The 24,512-nt window shown below is 43.1% G+C and overlaps 1 long non-coding RNA gene and 1 pseudogene across 1 annotated transcript; one reads left to right on the top strand and one right to left on the bottom strand.

The window, feature by feature from the left end:
• Positions 1-10,880: 10,880 nt before the first annotated feature.
• Positions 10,881-11,483, bottom strand: LOC115135316 (uncharacterized). Its single transcript, XR_003864479.2, has 3 exons — positions 11,467-11,483; positions 11,063-11,202; positions 10,881-10,961 (listed from the first exon to the last, which is right to left on the bottom strand). It is a non-coding gene; the product is annotated as an uncharacterized LOC115135316 (long non-coding RNA).
• Positions 11,484-12,850: 1,367 nt separating this feature from the next.
• LOC135573706 (solute carrier organic anion transporter family member 2A1-like) lies at positions 12,851-15,001 on the top strand (annotated as a pseudogene).
• Positions 15,002-24,512: the final 9,511 nt, after the last annotated feature.

The raw sequence follows: 24,512 nt of genomic DNA, 5'->3' as shown, positions 1-24,512 counted from the left end.
TACAGTATGATCAATTTTTTTTTGTGGTTCAATCAGAGTCTGCTCTCAATACTGTCCAGTTTTATAGTTGTTCCTATTTATTGATTGACTGGTGTTTGTCCATGACTCCACTGTCAAACCCCTAACATGGTTTTATTTGATGCTGTGTTGTTGCAACCTAGTATCCAAACTGATATACCATTTTTAGTTGAAAACAAAGCAGTGTTTATAATTTGCGATTCCTGACTACTGCAGTGTTGTGGTTTCTTGCAGGTAACCTGCTGTTCCTGGCTGTGGTCAGCCATTTGGGGCGAAGCTGCACCGGCCCAGGCTCATTGCTATGGGCTGTTTCCTCATGGCTGTAGGATCCTTCCTCACATGCCTGCCACACTTCTTAATGGGACGGTAAAACAACTGAAATACTGGTTAAACTTGTACTTGTAGAGATACTCCAATGCGGAGGATAATTTCACTTTAGAAATAAAGAAATGTATCCAGAGTACAGGCCTCGGTGTAACGCTCATTCCTTCAACGATAAACGTAAATCCGACCATCACCCCTGGTGAGGCAAAACCGTGACTCGTCAGTGAAGAGCACTTTTTGGCAGTTCTGTCTCGTCCAGCGATGGTGGGTTTGTGCCCATCGGCGACGCTGTTGCCGGTGATGTCTAATGAGGACCTGCCTTACAACAGGCCTACAAGCCCTCAGTTCAGCCTCTCAGCTTATAGCGGAAAGTCTGAGCACTGATGTAGGGATTGTGCGTGGGAAACATGGGAAACAGTGTTTAAACCCTTTACAATGAAGATCTGTGAAGTTACTTGGATTTTTACGAATTATCTTTGAAAGACAGGGTCCTAAAAAAGGGACGTTAGTTTTTTGCTGAGTTTTTATATATATATATATACAAATTCACCACATTCATGATTTTATATGGGAATCAAAAAGCTTTCATTAATGTTCATGTGCTGATGTGCTCAGCACTGACAACAGACCCCATTATGACATCACAATGTAACGGAAGCCTTGCCATGATATCATTGCTGGTTCCATCTGACAAGCAAAATTTAATTTCCACTCATTTCAATGATAGATCTCTCACAGAGATATGTTAAGTTCTTATTTTGAGAGTGTTAATAATTATCATCAATGGCTTATCGAGGGAGAAAATCAAGTGAGTTTGACAAACTCCAGAAGGAGAACTCACAGATGAAGAGCGTCATTGAAAACCTGAGGATGAAAAACTTGGCTTTAAACCAACAGGATGACCAGGACAAGTTTTCAAGTTTTGTAAGGCTCATCAGTTTTTCAAATGTTTTTCCAAAAATATCACTGTTTATTTTGTGGTTTCATAGACATACAGTAGGCCTACATCCATACAATCTTTAGCTTAAAAGTTTTTTATGACACCCTGTAGAGACTATTTTGCCTACTTCACTTCTGCTATACATTTCATACTGTACCATTGTGATCCAGGGCTATCAGGAGAGCTACCCAATCGCAGAGGACCATCGTGGCTTCATCAGTGATGCCAGACTTCTGCAGATGCAGAGAGCTGAGAGAGAGGCCATGGAAGCAAAGCAAAGAAAGATAAGTGCTATCCATGAGAATTATGTCCGGACTGCTCTCATCGGGGTTGGCAGCACCTTCGCACACCACTTCGTCCCCTCTATTCAGTGCAATCCGCGGCCGAAAGCTCCACCGAGGCCTTTGCCACGAAGGCTTGAACACATAGCTCTGGCCCCACTGAAGAACGTGGTGGGGGTGGACGGAGCCCAAGTTAGACCCGGATCTCACTCTCTGGAGTCCATCCAGGTAAATAAGTCATTCAGCAGCAGTAGCGTGTGGCCTGTTCCCGTCCCTCCAACTGGAGCTCCCTCCAAGAGGGGCAAGAAGAAGAAGGGCAGGCCGGGAGTCAAAGCCCTGAAAGTCCAGTCGGACCAGGGCTGTGCTGACAACAACGGACCCATTGACCTGATGGAGGAGGTGAGGGACATCGAGGCTCACCTGAAGGAGGAGGCCTGGAAGGTAGGATGGACTTGGAATTTATTGTAAATGTGAAAATTTGCAGTTCAGAATTATACTTGGACTGATAAATTGCCAAAACAGACAGTGGTTCCATGTCTTAAAATGTGTGCCGAACACAACAAGCGTAGACCTTACCGTGAAACCAACAGTGCAGTTCAAGAAGAGTTAAGAAAATATTTACCAAATAAACTAAAGTAAAAATGTATAATAATTAAAGTAACACAATGACATAACAATAACAAGGCTATATACAGGGGGTATCGGTACCGAGTCAGTGTGCGGGGGTACAGGTTAGAAAGGATACTCTCTTTGACAGCATGATAGATTCGATCCTATAATACAGGATCTCTCTGTGTATTAGTTTATGTATATACTAGTATATGTATTTCTATGATGGGAGCATTCTTTTCTGGTCTACGCCAAAGGTGGTACATGAGGTGAAGGCCATGGGCAGGAGAAGTTTGGGCTCGGCCATGCCCAAGGGGGAAATAGCTACCAGCTCTCCGGGAAGCCTGAGCACATTGGATATGAACTCCCTTGCGGAGTTCCGACCCTACTTGGATGTCGGGACTCCGGTCAAGTCGTGTGACAGCCCACCCAGGCCTGCTCCCCCTCCTACCAAGCCCAGGAGCAAACAGCCTCGGCCTATAAGGTTCCTTAGCTTGCCAAAGGCTGCCAGCAGCTCAGGTCAGTCCCTCTCATGTACTCACACTAATGTTAATAAGACAGGGAGATGAAGCTAGGTAGAGTGATAGAAAGACAGTAGGAAGGGAAGGGACACAAATGGCTTTTGCCCAGGGCTAAGACATTTTTCCACACTTGCTTTGCCTGTTTCACAGTGAGATAACCTTTACTCAAGGCTAATTGGACCCTGCTTCTGAGCAGGGTGAGCACCAAAAATATATGTGCTAAATTTAAAATGATATCATAATGAACTAGTGTTAAAAGCTACAAACAGATATGGAAATGAGTAAATACATGAATAAATACATACAGTTCATAGAGAGATAGATGTCTGCTGTCAACCCATAGACAAGATTGCAGCCAGTGAGCCAAAGGGCCAAATAAAGAACCAGGCCAGATTGCAGCCCCTGTCCAACCCAGAGCAGGCCCTGACTAAGACCTTCAAGCTGCTCCACTCTGCCTCTGATGACTGGTGAGCATTCACTGTAGACAAGACCAATGGAGCTAGGCTAAAGGAAGCACAGTGTAGTGTCCTGGGAAATGTAGATTTGAGCTACAGAGCGTAGAAACTTCTGAAATTAACAGACCAGAGTCCTAATTGATGAACATCATTATAATTTTTTGGGAAAATGTTGTGTAAAATGCTTACGTTTCTTTCACTGAATTGCAGGGAGAAGAAGATCGAGGGCTTGACCTCTCTCCGTGTGATGGCTCAGAACCACATGGACATACTGATGCCTAGACTCCATGATATCTGCCTTGCCATTATAAATGAGGTAGCTGTATTCATTCACTGCCCTATTCAATCATCTGCACAAATCTGCTACATTTGGAGAACAAGTCAAATGATTGTGTCATGTTTCTGATGTTCATGGGTTGTACTGCTCAACATTAATAGCTGGTCCTGTCCGTGTTATTATGATTCAGGTGAAGAACCTGCGCTCTGCAGTGTCCTGTGCTGCCATGGCCACACTGGGTGACATGTACGTCCACCTCCAGAGGGCCATGGACAGTGAGGTGGAGGGGACGGCACGCGTACTGCTCCACAAAGCCAGCGAGGCCAACACCTTCATCCGGCAGGGCGCCAACTTTGCCCTGGGTCACATGGTGCAGAGCTGCACCCCTACCCGTGTCATGAATGCCCTGCTTGTCGGTGGGCTGAGGTAAAGAGGGAGAGGGGTCAATTAACACTCACTAAGGGGTAGATCCGGACTTCCACGAATTATCCCATTATCCAAGCCTCAAAATTGATAAGATTTAAATACTGCTAGTTTTTAATTAACTGCCTTTTTCATCAGCATGCTAGGTTATTCCACAACACTTCACAACACTTCCGGCAGAAACTCACCCCAACGCTAGACGTCACATTTGAATGGAATCACATTTTTTTGTTATGTCTTATACTTCCTTGTGTTGTGTACTTCTTATTTTACCATTGCGTTACGTAGATTATTTTTAGCCATTAGTGGAGAGGTACTGTCTACTGATGTGTGCTAGCCTTTGGGGAGTAACAAGTCATTTACAAACCTTTATAAAGTGTATATATAGTGAACACTTCAGATTAGGGGCTATTAGTGAGACACTGAGGTATTAGTAAGTACATGTACTCACATTCATAAATGCACTCATTAATAAATACACCATTCGTGACATTTATAAATAAATTTATAAATATGTATATAAATGGTGAGTCAAACCATTAATCAACCATTAACAAATGCCTTGACAATAACTCCTTTATAACTGGTTTATAGTACATTAGTAGTACATTATTAATCATTTACAAATTGTGAACATACTATGATCAAACACCTTATTAATTATCTGATAAATCATGAACAATTCATTTAAAATAGCGTTTTTAAGTGTAAATAACTATTTATAGATTTCTTATTGACATTTACAACTGTAGGAATAATGATTAATAAATGGCAAGTAAACTCTTTATACAAACAGTTTATAAATGGTATATTAAGGGACCTTAATATAAAGTCTTACCGAACAATACAATCCATTATCATTCATCTCCTAACTCATGTATCTCTATGACATGGAACTGATGTGCTCTGTTTTTCCTTCCTCAGCCACCGTAACGCTGCGGTGAGGAGCTGCACTGCTCAGCACCTGGAGAGACTGGCTGAGGTGATGGGGACGGCTCGTCTCCTGTCGGGGAAGAAAGACCTCACTGACCGTTTCTTGATTGCCGTCAGTAAACTGGCTGTGGACCCTTCACAGCAAGTCAGGTGGGAAGTTCCTCCTGTAAAATAGCTTGCTTCAACATAACAGTTAAGGCCGGGATTCAATCCATGGCTCGCTATAGCACTAGATCGCCGACAATGCAGCTTTTAAAGGTAATTTAAAGTCAACATCTGCAGCGTTTATCACGAATACAAATTTAAATTGACTTTAAAAGCCACATTGTCGTCTGTCTACAGCATCTATGTTAAAGGGTGTCATGGATTGAATTGCAGATTTTAGGTATTCCAAAACAACCACAAGTTCTCTTGGAGGGAAATAGTAATTGAAAACAAAAAGGAAATATTATAAACACAAATAAGTGCTATGTGGCATAGGACAATCCAAGTCCAGGCACCCATGTGGGTTTGAAAGTTAAAAAGCCAAAAGCTTAGCCGGGATGTTTGGCCGGCAGGGATGTTCTTCTCCCATCGCCAACTAGCGACCTCCTGTGGTGGGCGGGGTGCAATGCACGCTGACATGGTCGCCAGGTGTATGGTGTTTCCTCCGACACATTGGTGCTTGCAGGTTAAGCGGGCATTGTGTCAAGAAGCAGTGCGGCTTGGCTGGCTTGTGTTTCGGAGGACGCACAGCTCTCGACCTTCGCCTTTCCAGAGTCCTTACGGGAGTTGCAGCGATGGGCAAAGATTGTAACTACCTGTTGGATACCTCGAAATTGGGGTAAAAATTACAAATGAGTCCAAATAGTCAGTACCTGATTCAGTTTCCTTCCTTCTGTTTGGTGCCTAATGAAGACAACCCTACTTGATCACAATGGTCGGCCTGAGCCAAGTGCTGTGCAGATTCGCTAAGATTTTCATAATAACGAACGGTTAATACCCAGTTGTGAGATTGTTGAGATGATTTGTAGATCAGGTAATGTGGTTCATTGCTCAAACCGACCCTCTTGCAAATTCTACCTAATGTATGTCTTATTTTCTCTCAGGTTGCCATCAATCACTGTTTTTAATCACAGACAGCAGAAATGATTTGATATGTTGCACGTTTAAGATGATATTAATATCTTTGGCCACAGGCATCATGGTCGCAATATCTTGAGAAACGTGGCCACCAATGGCGACTTTCCTAAAATGTGGGACAAATTCACTCCGAGGAAAGAGAGAGAATCCTTGAGGGAGGTCATCTCAAAGGTTAACCTCAAAGAAAGGTACATTCTCTCTGGATGATTAGAAGAACTGTGACAAATGAGCTGATATGATTACAGAAATCCAATCCCACTGGGCACAGACATCAGATCAATGTCTAGTTGTGATTTAAATTTGAGAACTCAACCAAACTGTGAAATCAAGCAAAAATGCTGGTTAAAAGTTGGGTGAAAAAAATCCAATTATGTTTTCAGCGTTGATTCACCGTCATCATATTGATTTTTTTGTTGTTGAAATGAGGTGGAAACAACGTTTATTCAACCAGTTTTGGCCCAATGGGATGAATTTAATATACTGTAAGATTATATCTTTCTTGTCTTTTCTCTTTTTCAACAGGAATATCTGAATAATCCCCAACTTGACTATATATTTGTATCTAAATATTTGCACATTTCCCAACTTGACTATTATCCCCTCCAGTCCCCAAATTCCAATATTTTCGCTCATTCTATGAAAATTGATACTATCATCCAAACCCCCATGTAAATGCATCTTTAAACTGCATTGACTTCTTGTCCAAGTCCTGAATCCACTATAAGGCCATATGAACCACATTCAAAGCACTAAATTACCTTTCCTCGAAGCTCCCATCTGATCTACCATCTCAATAGTGGTCGACTGAAACCATACTCACCATCTCAGGGGGTGCTCAGATCATCAACCACTGACCTCCACACCATCCTCAAAACCAGCAGTCCTCTTTTGGAGGCAGATTGGTCTGTGCTCCTGTATGGCAACAACATTGTGGATTTTCATCCAATACTTCTGGACTATGAGAACATTCTTTGGACAATAAAATTAGGTAAAGTGGAAGCTGGCTACAGTCTCAGTTTTATCCTCCAAGACAGTGTGAGGATGTGTAACAACAATACCTGTGGTTTAACTTGATGATCAGGGCCAGATTGCCGAATGGGCACGCAGGGCACCTGCCCTGTGGGTCCCGACCTCCAGGGAATATCATCATAACATCCAAAACGAAAGGTATTGTGGATGTATATTACAGTACGTGGACGTTTTACAATTCTTGAGCTCGTTTCATAGTTTGTAGCCATGTTTTATATAAATTTGTGCATATTTTGTAGAAATTCCTGAGCATTTAAACATTTTTAGTGGGGATGTTGTATATCAATTTTCTTACTGGTGCTCTTCCATGCCGTCCCTAGGAGGGGTGCGTCACTTGAGTGGGTTGAGTCACTGACATGATCTTCCTGTCTGGGTTGGCGCGCCCCCTTGGGTTGTGCCGTGGCGGAGATCTTTGTGGGCTATACTTGGCCTTGTCTCAGGATGGGAAGTTGATGGTTGAAGATATCCCTCTAGTGGTGTGGGGGCTGTGCTTTGGCAAAGTGGTAGGGTTATATCCTTAAAACCTTATGAGAATTGAGACATGGATTGTGTGTGTCATTCAGAGGGTGATTCGGCAAGACAACTGAGTTAATTGCCTTTGAATGGGGTATGGTAGTAGGTGCCAGGCGCACCGGGTTAAGTGTGTCAAGAACTGCAACACTGCTGTTTTTTTCATGCTCAACCGTTTCATTTAACATTACATTTACATTTAAGTCATTTAGCAGACGCTCTTATCCAGAGCGACTTACAAATTGGTGCATTCACCTTATGACCTCCAGTGGAACAGTAGTGCATCTAAATCTTTTCAGGGGGAGGGGGGGTGAGAGGGATTACTTTATCCTATCCTAGGTATTCCTTAAAGAGGTGGGGTTTCAGGTGTCTCCGGAAGGTGGTGATTGACTCCGCTGTCCTGGCGTCGTGAGGGAGTTTGTTCCACCATTGGGGGGCCAGAGCAGCGAACAGTTTTGACTGGGCTGAGCGGGAACTGTACTTCCTCAGTGGTAGGGAGGCGAGCAGGCCAGAGGTGGATGAACGCAGTGCCCTAATGTTTCCAATGTGTATAAAGAATGGTCCACCACCCAAAGGACGTCCAGCCAACTTGACACAACATGGGCCAGCATCCTTGTGGAACGCTTAGGGCAGCTTATAGAGTCCATGCCCAGACGAATTGAGGCTGTTCTGAGAGAAAAAGGGTGTGCAACTCAACATTAGGAAGACGTTCCTAATGTTTTGTGCACTCAGTGTATGTAGTCCTACATGTTTTTTTAAAATAGTACAGTATCACAAACCACAGAACAAAACCATATAAAGTGTGGGCCTGTAATATATGTAAATCAACTAAACATTGCTTTTTATTTCCATATGCAGATAATAAAGCATCATTGTTCATGTAATAATCTAATATAAGCATTATAACTCTAGGAAGAGGAAATGGTCATAAAACCAAATAGATTAAAAGACGGACACAAAAAATGTTTTTGAACTACAACTTATTTGATTTAAAAATGTAAATTCATAGCAAAGTAATGTAGTGCATTGGTGTCTAGATCCCTGTTGGGTGTAAAAGTGTCACAAGAATCCTGTGGGGAGAGAAAACAAGAGAATACATTAAATTAATGGGTGTTAACTAATCAGGGTTCAACAAAGCACTTCAAGTCCTCAATTCCTTCAAATAAGAGAGAGAAGGAGAAAGGAGTATGGTCCCTGCAGTAGGACTACATGCTGGCCATGAGGTTCTCCAAGTGGTACTCCAGGAGTCTGGAGAGCTCAGTGACCAGAGACTCTGGGTTAAAGTACCAGGCCAGCTGCTGGCCAAACATGTCATCTAGCAGAGCCATCAGCCCGCCCTGAAGAGAACACCACACAACACATAGAAAATGGCTCTGCGTTACTAGCTTATCAAGAGGAGAGAGATAATTAGAAATACTCTCCCTAAAATGGCATTGGAACCTGGTTAACCATGAATAAGGAAGTCAAAAGGAAGTAACCTCTTGACTCTTACATTGAGCAGCAGCAGGTATCTGTCAGCCTATGGCTCCATGTTGGCAGCAGTGGGCAGGAAGGAGTACAGGAGAGAGTACAGACGCTCCACGAACCCACCAGGGTGCTAAAGGAAACAAAGGAGGAGAAAAGAGGAGAGAAGAGAAGAGAAGAGGAATTTAAGTGAAACTGCTAATAGAGAGATATCAAAACATGTACCAGTGAGATGCTACTTACCACCATCAGGGACTTCTGAGCTGTCATCATCCCAAACAGCACCAGCTCAAAGAGGACATCTATCATGTTCACATGATGGATCTAGGACAAGAAAACACGTTTGGAGAAAATAGGAATGATTTCATATAGATCAGCTACTGTGATGTATAAAAGACATGCATGTGGAAGAACTCAGTGAGACTTGAAAGAGTTAATGAACTCACCTTTGCCTCAGCCAGCTCCCTTTCAATGTCATTCCGCTTGGAGGGGTCACTCAGGTAGTCCACAAAGTCGTTATAGGTACGGATGAACTTGGCCTCGTCCTATGACAAAGAAAAGAGCATCTTAGTGAACAGAACACATTTCCCCTCAGGGACGCTCTCTTTCCCTTGAAAGAGAATGAGTTAGTGAGTTACCATGTGGTTGGCCTGAACCAGGGCGCCCAGGAGGACCTTTCCCGCCACAAACAGATGGTTCCTGCTCAGGGTGGAACTAAGCAGGGTCTAGGGAAGAGGGAAGTGTTAGGGTGAGACATCTTCCTCTAGGAGACAGAACAAGAAGTCACAGAGAGAAAAAGAAAAGTGGGTCCACTCACAGTGAAGGCCTGGCGCAGGGAGACTAGCCTCAGGGCGATGTCCTCCACTCTCTTGGTGGTAAGGTAGAGGCTGTGAAAGGGAGGGAATGGAGCATGTCAACCATTAGAGACAATGGGGGATAGCAGCATTATGACCACTATCCTTCAGCATCTGACAAGCCCAGACTACACAGACATTTAGAGGAACTCACTTTAGCAGAGGAACCTCCCTCTACTCAGGCAGCAGGTCCTCCTCCCAGCCCTACGACAACAAAACAAGCATTCAAAATCAGTTACCAGTACAATGACATAAACAGTCGGTCAATGGAAGGATCTTAATGCTCCTAGTCAATAGTATGTGTGTGTAACGTCTGACCTCATAGCAGTTGTGGCCCTCAGGCTCTGGGTCAGTGAACTGCTGAGTGGTGGGCGTAGAGAAGGAGGCAGCCTCCGACCACGCTGAAGAGGAGAGAAGCCCGTCCAGCCCCATGTGGAGAGTGGCGTACACCACTGAGACATCAGTCTGCTGCTCAAAACACACACAACACACCTGTTTACCACACACACGTTATTATAAAACCAAATCTAATGCAAAAATGCCCAGTAATGTCTAGTCTATATACATAGGAAATCGTTTATTTACCTGGTAGCAGCCAAGAGTCACGTCCACAGACGTCTCGTGGCGGAGGTGAGACGCATAGTGGGTCACCCTGCCAGCCACACGCTGACAGAGAGAGAATACATGTTAAGGCCAAATGGAATAAGTGAAGAAAAGCCTAATCTAATACTATTTCAGTAGTATTTACATCCTACCTGGATCCAAGTGATGGACTGCACTTTGGTGGCACAGTAGGGGATGCCCTCTGGACTAAGCCTGGCTGTCTCCTTGGAGATGGCCCACACCAGTTGAGTCTCCAGGCCTCTCACCCTACTCACGTGGTGCATCCTCACCACCACCTGCTGTTGAGATAAACAACAAGACAACATCAACAAAACCACTTCAGAAATTGCTGTGACACATTTCCATCAAGATTAAATGATTTACCATGTAGATTAGGATTAGCTAGTTACAAAGACACATACCTGCATTGTTCTGCACATTACAATGCATTCATGTTGGAAACAGTAAACATTGTAACCGTGATGTGACTGTGTGTGTGTGTGTGTGTGTGGGGGGGGTCTCTTACCCTGATCACAACAGGCCCACAGTACAGGGGGCTGAACCTAATCGGAATCAACTGCCAATTGCCAGTGGCCTCCTAAAGCAGAAAGCAGACAAGATATTTGTTTCATGTGAAAGAGACTTGAATATCAGGGATATTTTTCAAACATAAAACCCCAAACTTTCAGAAAATTGTACCTCAAGGATAGTCTGCACATCTGGCACATCCTCAAGGATGATAGCAGCATTCTGGACATCAAGGAGGACTGGCAGCTGTGGAACATCTGGCACATCATCCAATGGCACATCCAACTGGACCTCATCCAGGACAGTTGTTTCTAAAATGAGGAACATTGGAATATAAAATAAACTATTGTTTGGACATAAAACGTAACAAGATTGCTTATACTAGCTAGCTAGGTAGCAAAAGTCGATTGCTTAGCAACATTTACTAAAGTTAATGTTAGCGAGCAAGCTAGCTAGCTACAACATCTCTAGCACAAGCATTTTTGCCAAGTCTGAATGATAGAAATACACAACATTTTGCAAATTATAATGACATTGTTAAATGTAGTAAAATAAGAGTTTTAAACTCCACATACCCTCTTCGAAGTCGCTGTCGCTGTCCACGTGTCGACGATCACAAACCCTGCAAAACAGAAAAAGACAAGAAAAACAAGCCACAAATGAATTTGAACAACCTGTTGACGCAGTAGGCCGCCGACGTCCACGCACTCTCTCCGCCAGTCTTGAAAAGCACCCAGGCATTTTCCAGTCGATTGTTCTCAGGTCTCAAAAATCAAACAGTTTGTTGTCAGCAAGATGGATGTTGCCACACACATACCTACTTGTTAACAAAATTAAGTAAGTTTCAAATTATTCATAAATATTATCCTGCCAACCACTATATGAAGAAGTTTAAGGAAAACATCAACTCAAATTGCTCCTTTTGTAATGACCACCCAGAAACAGTGTTGCTTCTTTTTTGGCATTGTATGCATGTAAGAAAACTGTGGCAAGACATCAGTAGGTTTATAATTGAACACATTTATTAAGATTTTACACTATTGTGGAGAGATGTACTGTTTGGATTCTTTACATACAATAGAAATAAGCTGAAACATTTTTATGTAATTAATTTCATTATTCTTTTGTCCAAATTTCATATACACAAATGTAAATTTACAAACAGAAAACCACATTTTCGTACCCTACAAAAATAAATTGAACTGTATTTTAAGATGGTTAAATGCTCTACTAACCAAAAAAGCTGTTAGAATTGTAAGTATATGCATGTCCCTTAAGGTCCTTGTGTAATTGTAATGTGATATTGTACTCCCTAGCCCCGCCCCCAGCCCCACCCCTAGCTCGATTGTCCATTGTTTGTAATCTATGTAGGCTTGTGTTCCCTCATGTGCTTTATGTATTGATTTGTTGTTATTAAAAAAACAATTTTTAAATGATAGAGCATGACGTGTTGGAAACATTGCTAAGAAGATAGATAATGATTTCAGGGATTTTTGTGATGAGTTATCTGAAATTGAGATAAAAGACTGTATTAAAAGCCTTAAGGACAATAGGTCCCCAGGAAATTATGGTTTATTAAGCGAGTTTCATAAAGCATTCAATGATAGATTTATTTATTTCATTCTTGCTAAAGCAAGGTGTAATTACTTTGATTCCCAAACTTAATAAGGATACTCTTTATATAGACAACTGGAGACCCATTAGCCTGTTGAATAATGATGGGAAATTATCACGTTAGATATTTTCGCATCAGCTCTTTTTCAGAGCATATCTGATTGGTCAAAAGAGCAATTACTCAAAATAATTACTGAATTGGGCTGCCTCTCTCAAGGAAGCCATAGAAACCTGGACATGCTCCAGCTGAAATGTTCCATCCTGTCAGTACTGATGTTGAATGGCATTAAATACACTTTTTTTGATCTCTCCCATCCACTGTAGGTTTTTTGAACATGAGTGGAAATGAAACTCCAGCACCCTGGTAGCACTAAAGACTGTACAACTTTTCCAGGTGAGTTGAACCTGCCTGTGGGTGCGGTGGGGATATTCCTGGGAGGTCAACTGATGAAGAGGTATAAGCTTGGCGTTGTGTCTGGAGCCCAGCTGTCTTTCGTCACCTCCTTCATGGCCTACCTCCTTCTGCATTCTGGCACTAAGTGTGACAACTTTCAGGTGGCTGGTCTGACCGTGTCCTACAACGGGAAAATATGACATCTGATTAGTTGGTGGGTGGGTTGATAAAAACAAAATTTTTGATCAGTGGAATATGAGGGAGAGTTAGACCAAAACACATATGGGCTTGTGTCGGGGCTCCCTCTTGTGGGAATATTCAGTATGGTTGTTACAGGGCCTGGATTCCTGGCTGTTTTGTCTCTGTGCCTGTGTCAGTGATAGTTCAGCAACAATTATTTAAACATCATTATTACCAGCCATTTTCTCTGTCCCCCAGGTCCCCTGGTGTACGATGGCAGCCTGTTGGCAGAGTGTAACGGAGACTGCTTCTGCTTGGCTGGGGAGTGGGACCCTGTGTGTTCAGACAACGGCATCACCTACACCTCCCCCTGCCTCACAGGCTGCTCCAGCTTTACAGGTTACGGAAAGAACACGGTACCAATACTATTAGTGTACAAAACATTCACAGGGATGCTGGCCCATGTTGACTCCAATGGCTCCCACAGTTGTGTCAAGTTGGCTGGATGTCTTTTGAGTGGTGGACCATTCTTGATACACACGGGAAACTGTTGCAGTTCTTGACACAAACTGGTACCCCTGGCACCTACTACCATAAAGGCACGTAAATATTTTGTCTTGCCCATTCACCCTCTGAATGGCACATATACACAATCCATGTCTCAAGCCTTACAATATATTTTTTAACCTGTCTCCTTTTTAGCTATACTGCTTTAATTGGATTTAACTATTGACATCCATAAGGGATTATAGCTTTAACCTGGATTCACCTGGTCAGCATATGTCATGGAAAGAGCAGGTGTTCTTAAGGTTTTATATACTCAGTGTAACTCATTGGCACTGAAATAAGTTATTTTCAACCATTAACTGTGGCCTTGTTGAGGCCTTATCTAGGTAAGTAACTGCTGATTGACAATAAAGTATTATTTTGATGTATGGAAAAAATATGGTATGCAATTCCTATGGAGAGAAGGTTTTCTATGGTAGTTGTTTAATATGACATCAACTTTTACAGGGCACTGTGGTAAAATATATGTTTAATCTCAGTGTGATTCCCTGTTTAAATAAAAGTTAAATAAAATGTAAAAACATCAACACAAACACAGGATATGGGGTACACATGGTATGACTTCATTACATACTAGGCCCTACTGCACCTGCATTCCAGCACCATTCCAGCATCTGGAATTGACTCAACATGTTTGAGGTGGGGGATCAATACATGTTGGGGAAAAGGTAGCTGTCGAACGTATGATTCTGATATGTACAGGTAAGTGTGTGTGGGGGTGGTTCATTTTTGTGTCTGTAATCTGAGGTGTGTTTGAATATGAATGAGCAGCAGTGTTGTGATGTGTCCTATCCAGTCCTTGCAGAGTGATCTTCCTTGGCCTCATCACATGTCTCAGTGGCTCCTCCTTAGAAGGGAGGGGGACACCACCACGGGACAGCCCATACACTCATCGCTAGAGATCGAACTTCAGACTCCCTCCAAAACCACTGAACCCCTCAACACACCGAAAGAGATTACGGTGCACACGCTTAAAGGGAGCCAGAACAGGATAACTCCCTCCACCATCAAAGACACAGAGGAGGAGGAACTATCCAACACCCAGGGAGAGAGAATGAGTGACCTCAGTCAGAAAGAGAAGGTGGAAGAGGCGTTAGATAGAGGAGGTTACCACAGGGGTCATTCCTCCTGTTCATGTGAGCAATTAAGAGCAGAAGGCTTCTGATCAGCCAAATGGCAGGGGTCATAGTGATTCACACCCACAGAGAGAAAGACAACCCGCACAACCTCTTGGTTGAGATGAACCACACAGAGGTAGAGGCAGAGGGCCTTCAGGGCTAGCCAGTCAGCCTGCCTGCTCTGATCCTCAAGTCAAGTATTTAAATGCATGTTCATTAAAGAATTTTATTCAAGAATTGACAAGTCCCATTTAGTTAATGATAATTTTCACTGTCTTCAACCCTCAAGAACCAGGGTGAGTCTGGGTCACCCTTTTCCTGGGCAAACACAACTTGCATATCGTCATAGACTAGGCCGAAACGTTAAACTTTTATCCTTGCCTGAATAAAACAATGCATTTCTTATAGTGAGCAAGAGTTGCGCTTTTTCCTTTTCTATGATGATTCAAATTTTTGGTTGCACCACAACTGAACGTTGGTTGAGCGCCCTCCGTTTTTTTGTCAAATACTTCTTTCTTTTTTTACATTTACAAAGTAAATTATTAAAAGCATTAAAATTGTGATGTTTCACACTTATTTACACAACCTACTTCACACTTGCAAAGTGAAAGTTTAGACATTTTCTGAAATTAAGTAGTAAACAAAGCAGAATTGAGTCCAATTATAATGTGACTAATTTAATGGTCTATGGTTCAATCCCATTTCTGAAGTTCTGATGAATAATTCATATTGTTCCTCTTTCCTTGTGGCAGGAGCAGCAGCACTGTTACGAATCCCTTTTGGCCCGACAGTCTAGGGGGGATGGTAATGAGACCCAGAACATAACTCATGCAATTTATAATAGTGACAAAGTAAAAGTGCAAACGAAATAACCACGACTACTGAAATCTACCGTCAAACTCAGGGTTTTTTGGAAAACACACGGTAATAGGGGGGAGCAGAAAAAGGGGCTGAGCTGGACCCAAGGAAAGAAATAATAAGTATTCAAAAACACCCCTAAGCTAGACTAGCCCATTTCAACAACAGCTAACTAACCAAAAATACAGTGGGTGGTCCGCCCAGTTCAAACTAGTGTATTTAACAAAGTTTACCTACGGGTAGTATATGCCCATGGACGACTTGTCTTGGTTCCCCTTTTTCCCACCAGAAAAAACAAACAAACACCATAACCAAAAACAATACTCACAGGTGATGACAAAGTACTATGGAGGTGCTCAAACAAAAGAGAGGTCAATACACAAAGAGGGAGTGAAACAGAGAGACCTACAGACATGGCATTTACAGAGAGATTGAGCTCCACAGCAAACAACTGACAGGGTTTTTAAACAAAGGGAAAGGAACGGTGATTGGGTAGGAAACAGGAGGAGGTGTGTCTTCTGATTGATGATTGGGGAGTGATGATTTTCACCTGTGAGGGGAGAAGGAGAGAAAAGAAACACACACACAGGATACTTGTATCCGTAACAAGCACACTGCCCTCCAAAGCCTGCAAAATATTCGCCGGACTGCCCCTTTCCTTGCTCTGCATGGAACATCCAGTGTCACGTCCTTGGTGACGTGTGGGGTGACATCCGGGATGACCACAGCAACATCCTCTGGAAAGGGAAAAAAAGAGGATCAGGATGTAAACAAATGCAAACCGTAGCTTCTAAACACTGGCCAGTTGAAAGGTTCTACTAAGATGTCATGACAAACGGTACCTGTCAGAGTGCTCTCTAAGTGTTACTCACCTGCTTAGATGTCAGCTGGCAGAGTGGCGGAGACGGCCATCGTGAGAGTCCTTTCTTAAGGTGTGACGTCCACAACCTCCAACAGGGAAGAGATGGGCTCTGCCTCGGTATTAGGGGTGATGTCAACCACATTCAGGTGGGAAGAAGCCGGATCCGCCTCTGTGTTAGGGGTGATGTCCATCACATTCAGGTGGGAAGAATCTGGGTCTGCCTCTGTGTTCGTGGTGATGTCTTGAACCTCCAGGTGGGAAGGTGCCGGGTCTGCCTCTGTGATAGGGGTGATATCCTCAACCTCCAGGTGGGAAGAAGCTGGGTCTGCCTCTGTGTTCATGGTGATGTCTACAACCTCCAGGTGGGAAGAAGCCTGGTCTGCCTCTTTGTTAACGGTGATGTCTACAACATCCAGGTGGGAAGATGCCTGGTCTGTGTTATGGGTGACAACAACAATCCTGATGAGCTCTACTACTACAAGGCACCAAGATGTCATCAGCGATTTGTCAACACAAATAATCTTTTTGTAAAAACTGAACATTTGCTATCTAACTGAGAGTCTCTTCATTGAAAACATCTGAAATTCTTCAAAGGTAAATGATTTTATTTGAATGCTTTTCTGGTTTTTGTGAAAATGTTGCATGCTGAATGCTAGGCTTAATGCTATGCTAGGCTATCAATACTCTTACACAAATGCTTGTTTAGCTATGGTTCAAAAGCATATTTTGAAAATCTGAGATGACAGTGTTGTTAACAAAAGGCTAAGCTTGAGAGCTAATATATTTATTTCATTTCATTTGCGATTTTCATGAATAGTTAACGTTGCGTTATGCTAATGAGCTTGCGGCGATAATTACACTCCTGGATACAGGTTTTTTTCGTAGCCAAACGTGATGAACAAAACGGAGCGATTTGTCCTACACAAATAATCTTTTTGGAAAAACTGAACATTTGCTATCTAACTGAGAATCTCCTCATTGAAAACATCTGAAGTTCTTCAAAGGTAAATGATTTTATTTGAATGCTTTTCTTGTTTTCGTGAAAATGTCGCATGCTGAATGCTAGGCTTAATGCTATGCTAGCTATCAATACTCTTACACAAATGCTTGTTTAGCTATGGTTCAAAAGCATATTTAGAAAATCTGAGATGACAGTGTTGTTAACAAAAGGCTAAGCTTGAGAGCAAATATATTTATTTCATTTCATTTGCGATTTTCATGAATAGTTAACGTTGCGTTATGGTAATGAGCTTGAGGCTATAAATAGGATCCCGGATACGGGATTTCTCGTCGCAACAGGTTAAGCCCTGAATCAACCTTGAAGGTTTATTTGTCATGTGTGATGAGAGAGAAGAGGGACTCTGTCGTATTTTAATGATTAAAATAAAAACGTTCAAAATGACTAGGGGCGCCCCCTATTGGATGGGCATGTGTGGGGGTTGCTCCCTACACAGCCATGGACCCCTTGCACGGCTGTCCATTTGCAATATGTTTCAATGGGTATTTACCATCATGAATTTGACATGCTCAAAAATACTGCATAAATACGAAATTGACTGGCCCGATGAACTCGGAATGGTCAGGGAGGGATAGTGGTTCCTCTCCATCGCTCATTGTGTTGAATTCATCATGTCCATTTGGTGATGTTTTCTCACTGTTGAATCTTATTGCAAATGTACTGTCCATTTGCAATATGTTTCAATGGGTATTTACCGTCACGAATTTGACATGCTCAAAAATACTGCAGAAATGCGAAATTGACTGACCCAATAAACTCGGGATCGTGGTTCCTCTAAATCGCTCATTGTGTTGATTTCATTTTGATGTATTTTTTATTTCACCTTTATTTAACCAGGTAGGCAAGTTGAGAACAAGTTCTCATTTACAATTGCGACCTGGCCAAGATAAAGCAAAGCAGTTCGACACATACAACAACACAGAGTTACACATGTAGTAAAACAAACATACAGTCAATAATACAGTAGAAAAATAAGTCTATATACAATGTGAGCAAATGAGGTGAGATAAGGGAGGTAAAGGCAAAAAAGGCCATTGTGGCGTAGTAAATACAATATTGCAAGTAAAACACTGGAATGGTAGATTTGCAGTGGAATAATGTGCAAAGTAGAGGTAGAAATAATGGGGTGCAAAGCAGCAAAATAAATAAATAAATACAGTATGGGGAGAGGTAAATTATAGATGGGCTATGTACAGGTGCAGTGGTCTGTGAGCTGCTCTGACAGATGGTGCTTAAAGCTAGTGAGGGAGAAGTGTTTCCAGTTTCAGCGATGTTTGTAGTTCGTTCCAGTCATTGGCAGCAGAGAACTGGAAGGAGAGGCGGCCAAAGGAAGAATTGGTTTTGGGGGTGACCAGAGAGATATACCTGCTGGAGCGCGTGCTACAGGTGGGTGCTGCTATGGTGACCAGCAAGCTGAGATAAGGGGGGACTTTACCTAGCAGGGTCTTGTAGATGACCTGGAGCCAGTGGGTTTGGCGACAGGTATGGAGTGAGGGCCAGCCAACGAGAGCATACAGGTCGCAGTGGTGGGTAGTATATGGGGCTTTGGTGACAAAACGGATAGCACTGTGATAGACTGCATCCAATTTATTGAGTAGGGTATTGGAGGCTATTTTGTAAATGATATCGCCGAAGTTGAGGATTAGTAGGATGGTCAGTTTTACAAGGGTATGTTTGGCAGCATGAGTGAAGGATGCTTTGTTGCAAAATCGGAAGCCAAATCTGGATTTAACTTTTGATTGGAGATGTTTGAGTCTGGAAGGAGAGTTTACAGTCTAACCAGACACCCAGGTATTTGTAGTCAACAACATCAGAACCGTCCAGAGTAGTGATGTTGGACGGGCGGGTAGGTGCAGGCAGCAATCGGTTGAAGAGCATGAGAGCATTACTTGTATTTAAGAGCAATTGGTGGCCACGGAAGGAGAGTTGTATGGCATTGAAGCTCATCTGGAGGGTTGTTAACACAGTGTCCAAAGAAGGGCCAGAAGTATACATAATGGTGTCGTCTGCATAGAGGTGGATCAGAGACTCACCAGCAGCAAGAGCAACATCATTGATGTATACAGAGAAGAGAGTCGGTCCAAGAATTGAACCCTGAGGCACCCCCATAGAGACTGGCAGAGGCCCGGACAAGAGGCCCTCCGATTTGATTCACTGAACTCTATCAGAGAAGTCGTTGGTGAACCAGGCGAGGCAATCATTTGAGAAACCAAGGATAACGAGTCTGCCGATGAGGATGTGGTGATTGACAGAGTCGAAAGCCTTGGCCAGATCAATGAATACGGCTGCACAGTATTGTTTCTTATCGATGGCGGTTAAGATATCAATTAGGACCTTGAGCGTGGCTGAGGTGCACCCATGACCAGCTCTGAAACCAGATTCATCATGTCCATTTGGTGATGGTTTTTCACTGTTTAAACATATTGCAAATTTACAAAAGTCAGCCAGCAAGTCAGTGTCCATCAGTCAATAAGATATCATTCTGACACCAAACCGATACAAACTGACACTAAACCCACTTTGTCCATCTCGTTTAGAAGCCAACTATCACACATTTCAGAGCAAACCCAAAATTCACAGAGCCTTCAGTTTAAACCATAATAAAAACATAAACCATGTAGGTACGTTCTAGCTGTGGGTCCAGTTCTGACATTATGTGTAGGCCTAGCTGAGGCGACCCCAAATCCCGAGTTTCGGCTCGATAGGTAATTCGGAGCCCGAGCAGTGACCTTAATTGGTGCAGAAAATCCACTTTTTCCGGGTGTTGCAGGGTCGTTGATTGCGCTATCGGACAGAAACATTTGGGTCCGTCTCTATGGGCCGAGGTGGTTTCAATGCACCTAGTCTTGTGACTCTGGGACTTTTTGAAATGTCGTATTTTTTGCGATGGTCAAAATGAATTGAAGTTATTACAAATGTACAAGGCTGTTTCTTGGTCTGAGAACCTTCTAGAGCCACATAACTCACCGTGCACTATCAACTTGAGCTCTAGAACAGGTTTCTAAAGTTTCAGAGCTCTAGGTCTGACGGTTCTTTGATAGTTCAAACGAAAGTAACTGTTGCAGGCTCTGTGTGTCTTTAAGCCCCACACTGTGTCTGTCACGTTCTGACCTTTATTCCTTTGTTTTGTCTTTATTTAGTATGGTCAGGGCATGAGTTGGGGTGGGCAGTCTGTTAGTTTTTCTATATTTTCTATTTCTGTGTTTGGCCTGATATGGTTCTCAATCAGAGGCAGCTGTCTATCGTTGTCCCTGATTGAGAACCATATTTAGGTAGCTTGTTTTCCTTTGTGTTTTGTGGGTGGTTATTTTCAGTCTTTGTGTGTCTGCACCAGATAGAACTGTTTCGGTTGTCACTTTGTTGTTTTGTATTTTTGAAGTGTTCAGTTGTTTATTAAAAAGATGAACACTAACCACGCTGCGCTTTGGTCCTCTCCTTCTTCCATCCAAGACAACCGTTACAGTGTCACTCTGTCCTTGCTGTGTGTGTGAGTTTTTCTTGGAAATCTGATGGGAGGAATGACTGATTTACAGTTCACGAGGGTTGCCTAATCACACATATGAAGTTTTGGAAAGATGTGACCTTTTTACCCCTTCGAAACAGCCCCTGTGACCCCAATTTAAGGCACTTCCAGTTGGCACAGGAAGCTGAAGGCAAACACCAATCCTCGCCGAGGAAGGCTTTTACAGAATCCTGAGTTTAAAGTCTTTACGTTAGTTAATAACTGACTGATTTACACAGGGTTGAATGCACTGTTTTTCACAAAATGCAGGTTTAGTATATCACAACACCTTAGGTGATTTTAACAGCTTCCGGTTGCTCCAGGAAGCTTATAATAAACACAGGTAGACCTCATAGTGGCCTGATGGATTGTCATCGAAGACAGGTTCATAAGACATTCTTAACCCACATAGACTTCAGGTTGAATTTAGGGGAGCAGGCAATACAATCCTATGGGGAGAGAAGTCATTGCAAACTGTTTGATGTAAACACTCGGTTTTCACTGTTAAGAGTTAATGCCACATGGTCATGGTTAGGCTTGCACAGATCAGGAGGACCTTAGGAAAGTTCCTGAGGTTGAATTGTGCTTCTAACCCTAATGGTTCTGCCGCTGTCACCCAAAGCACCTGAAATTTAGGCCAGAGTACATTTTGGGCCTACTGTTTTGCACGGTCGCTGTGGTCAGACTGAGTGAGTGAGCTACGGTCAAGCGGGCCATCTCATTGAACTCGGCATGGCTTAGAGATTATGGTGATGCCATTGCAGGCTCTGTGTGTTTTTATGCCCCGGCACTGTGTCACTCCATCCTAGCTGTGTGTGTGTGAGAGTTTTTTCTTGTACATCCGATGGGAGGAATGACTGATTTAGAGTTTGTGAGGGTTGCCTAATCACACATAAGACATTTTGGAAAAATGTGACCTTTTTAACCCTTCAAAAGCTGAAAGCTGAAAGTAAACACATATCCTCATTGGGGTAGGTGATGGTGATGCCATTTGCTTCCATTGCTGTGATGAATTAAGCCTCCCTATTTGGGGATTTCTGCCCTATTTGATTTTAAAGTTCACGTTTCCCCTTTATGATATGAAGGGGAACATTCAATCTTTTCATGTTGATATCTGTAGAGGTACAGGTGACCCTGAACACTTGGCAAAATTACTTGAAGGAGTTGAAATTCGCCTGCACAGAAGAAGTTAGAGCATAACCTGTAAACCCATGTTATCCTTATGGAGAAACTCAGAGGTGTCAGACTACACGAACCGGTGCACGCAGCTAGAATAACTGTTTATTGTCCACCCCAACCTCGCCCTGATCAGCCCTTCGAAAATGGCATGTCTCTGTGTGTCCCAGAGGATGCATTATGTCCAAAGCATCATTAAATCACTACTAGTCAGGCTTCTGGGCTATTTGCACGGCCGCTGCAGTCAGACAGAGCAAGCTACGGTCAAGTGGAGCATCTCCTTGAACTCGGCACGGCCTAGAGATTACGATGATGCCATTTGCCAACACTTTTAATGTTGATTTCAGTCTGTCCATTTTGTGATGGTTCATCACTGTTTAAACTTATTGGAAATGGACTAAAGTCAGCCATCAAGTCAGCGTCCCTCACTCAATAAGATATCATTCTGTCACCAAACTGATACATATTGACATCAAACCTACTTTGTCCAACACGTTTAGAAGCCAACTATCACATATTTCAGAGCAGGCCCAAAATTCACAGCGACTTCTGTTTAAACCATATTAAAAACTTAAAACACGTAGTTACCTTCTAGCTGAGGGTCCAGTTCTGACATTATTTTTAGGCCTAGCTGAGGTGACCCCAAATCCCGAGTTTCGGCTCGATAGGTTATTCTGAGCCTGAGCAGCAACCTGAATGTGCTGAAAATTAACTTTTTCCGTGCGTTGTTACGGGGTCACTCAAAGAACTATCGGACAGAAACTTGTTTACTCAGAGCATGTGCCAACCAGCTGGCAACTGTCTTCGCTGACATTTTAAACCTCTCCCTGACCAAGTCTGTAATACCTACAGACCACCCTTAGTCCCTGTGCCCAAGAACGCTAAGGTAACCTGCCTAAATGACTACCGCCCGTAGCACTCACGTCGGTAGCCATGAAGTGCTTTGAAAGGCTGGTCATGGCTCACATGAACATCTTCATCCCGGAAACCCTAGACCCACTCCAATTCAGATACCGCCCCAACATATCCACAGATGACGCAAACTCAATTGCATTCCACACTGCCCTTTCCCACCTGGACAAAATGATCACCTATGTGAGAATACTGTTCATTGACTACAGCTCAGAGTTCAACACCGTAGTGCCCACAAAGCTCATTACTAAGTTAAGGACCCTGGGACTAAACACCTCCCTCTGCAACTGTATCCTGGACCACCTGACGGGCCGCACCCAGGTGGTAAGGGTAGGCAACAACACATCTGCAAGCTGATCCTCAACATGGGTGCCCCTCAGGGGTGCATGCTAAGTCCCTCCCTGTACTCCCTGTTCACCCATGACTGCGTGGTCAAGCTCGGCTCCAACACCATCATTAAGTTTGCTGACGACAAAACAGTGGTAGGCCTGATCACCGTCAACGAAGAGACAGCCTATAGGGAAGAGATCAGAGACCTGGCAGTGTGGTGCCTGGACAACAACCTCCACCCTCAATGAAAGCAAGACAAAGGATCTGATCTACAGGAAAAGGAGGGCGGGTCTAGAGCTTCTAGTTTCTTGGTGTCCACCTCACCAACAAACTATTATGGTCCAAACACAGCAAGACAGTCCGGAAGAGGGCCCGACAATGCCTATTCCCCCTTTAGGAGACTGAAAATATTTGGCATGAGTCCCCAGATCCTCAAAAGGATGCACCATTTAGAGCATCACTGCCTGGTATGGCAACTGATCGGTATCCGACCTTAAGTCACTACAGAGGGTAGTGCGTATGGCTCAGTACATCACTGGGGCCAAGCTTCCTCACATCCAGGACCTCTATACCAGGCGTTGTCAGAGGAAGGCCCTAAAAATTGTGAAAGACTCCAGTCACCCATGTCATAGACTGTTCTCTCGACAACTGCACGGCAAGCGGTACCGAAGCACAAAGTCTAGGTCCAAAAGTACTCCTTAACAGATTCTACCCCCAAGCCATAAGACTGATTAACAATTAGTAAAATGGCCACCCAGACTATTTGCATTAACCCAACCCCCCCTTTGTTTTTACACTGCCACTACTTGCTGTTTATTATATATGCAAAGTCACTTTACCCCTACCTACAGTGGGGAAAAAAAGTATTTAGTCAGCGACCAATTGTGCAAGTTCTCCGACTTAAAAAGATGAGAGGCCTGTAATTTTCATCATAGGTACACTTCAACTATGACAGACAAAATGAGGGAAAAAAATCCAGAAAATCACATTGTATGATTTTTAATGAATTTATTTGCAAATTATGGTGGAAAATAAGTTTTTAAACATTGAGAACGGGCTCCTGAGGTTGGATTAAAAAATAATAATAATT

The sequence above is a fragment of the Oncorhynchus nerka genome, linkage group LG10 (assembly GCF_034236695.1).
Source record: "Oncorhynchus nerka isolate Pitt River linkage group LG10, Oner_Uvic_2.0, whole genome shotgun sequence".
NCBI classification, from domain to species: domain Eukaryota; kingdom Metazoa; phylum Chordata; class Actinopteri; order Salmoniformes; family Salmonidae; genus Oncorhynchus; species Oncorhynchus nerka.
Note: the sequence above shows the minus strand (reverse complement) of the source record. Positions and strands in the feature narration are given on the sequence as shown.